The 1,679-nt window shown below is 39.0% G+C and overlaps 1 protein-coding gene across 6 annotated transcripts in view; it reads right to left on the bottom strand.

Moving 5' to 3' along the window:
- Positions 1-1,679, bottom strand: part of FRMD1 (FERM domain containing 1) — a 69,373-nt gene that overhangs the window by 2,121 nt on the left and 65,573 nt on the right. The gene's annotated exons all lie outside the window — the stretch shown is intronic.

Raw genomic sequence — 1,679 nt, 5'->3', positions numbered from 1 at the left:
CTGCCAGTTCAGCAAGACACACACAAATAAAAACAATGAGCTCAGACACAGCCTAAGGATGCTGGCTATGCATGCTGGAAGTCTCTCAAAATTGTTCTTCCCCACTTTCAAAAGAGCCCCACCAGCCTTCTGAAGGATGTTGGCTTAAACAAGGAGCTGTGAACAATTCAGAAATTACAAGTGCATTAAGCTGCCATGCCATGTTGAGCTGGATCCTGATCTGTGTGCCCTGTGTCCTCAAGTGTCCAGTACAATGGGTGAAACACTTGACAGATACTGACACCCAAATGACCTCACACTTCTTGGCAGACCAAGCAGTTGTCCTCAAATGGACAAAATGCACTTAACAAAAAACTACCCCAAGTGCTTGAATACATTAAGTCTAATGAGCTGAAAGGAAGGTTCAGAAGGCAACCATGCAAACTAATGGGATACAGTGTCCAGTAATTGCCACAAACAGTTTCATCTACATAACACTGTTCCATAAAGAGTAGCAACAAATCAGCAGTAATTCCCAGAGGCACCATCTTGCTACACAAGCTTCTGTGAAAGAATTATTGACCACTTGAGAGTATTTCCAGCTTCAACACTTGTATATTTTTCTCACTCTGCCTCTTTAATAATCACCTTTTATATGCTTATATTAAGGCTAATTTCAAGAATATAATTTTGAAACCAAGACACTTCTACTTGCACCACAGAAAATTTACTCCCAGTATAATTTCTCTCATTGCCACGGGAGGGGAATGAAAAAACTACCGTGAGGAAATGCTGTGCTGGCTCAGCTGTACTCCCAGAAACAGGAATATGTTGCACTGGCTGGTCAAGGCTAAGGAAACCCTGCAGCATTAGTTACATGGCCTTGTAAGGAATATTTTGATAGTTTTCTACGGAGCCACCACTTGGTGATGTGATGCACTGAAGTGGCAGCCAGGTCTCTGCAATCATATAGACAGTCCTGTGTTGAGCAGAACCATTTTTATAAAACAGATGCCCCATGATCATTTAACAGCGTACGCATGGTAACAGCAGTAACTTTAAAAACACTACAGCTTTAAGCAAGATGCCCACTTTCAGCCATGAGCTCTTAAGTCTTCCACTCAAACATTATGATTTGTACTGTATGGTCTTTAGCTTTGGAAAAAATAACCAAGATTTGTTCAAATCCCCTACAGCACTTTATGGACTATTTTGCTGGTAAATGAAAATTTCTTATAATTTTTGACTGGGTCCAGAAAGAAACATGGAAAATTAAAAACAAAGTCCTAAGAACTGATTGGAATCCCTGTTAAGAGTTTTAGAATTCTCTCAGCAGATAAGGTAATTTTGGATTAAGAGGGAAGAAAGGGTAGAGGTGCTTTTTTGTGGTTTTTGTTTTGTTTGGTTGGGTTTTTTTAAAAAAAACATATTTCTACCCCAGTGGGTACAGCTACACGTTGAAAAGAAGTCCTAAAAAGACATTTTAATAAGCTTCTTCCAAATATATCTTCTTCTTCTTTACCATATACAGTTTTCCTTTCTCAAGTGTTTGGTGAAAAGAAAACCTTGACAACAAAGACTTCAGTAAACACAGATTATAATCACACAATTGATATAACAACTAGAGCTTGAGCATCTGGTTTTGCTCTGATGTAAGCTACTTCTGGTTTCAAGATGATCAAGTTTGCAACTCACATCCA

The sequence above is a fragment of the Passer domesticus genome, chromosome 3 (assembly GCF_036417665.1).
Source record: "Passer domesticus isolate bPasDom1 chromosome 3, bPasDom1.hap1, whole genome shotgun sequence".
Taxonomy (NCBI): Eukaryota; Metazoa; Chordata; class Aves; order Passeriformes; family Passeridae; genus Passer; species Passer domesticus.
The sequence above is the reverse complement of the archived record's forward strand: the minus strand, read 5'-3'. Positions and strand labels throughout refer to the sequence as shown.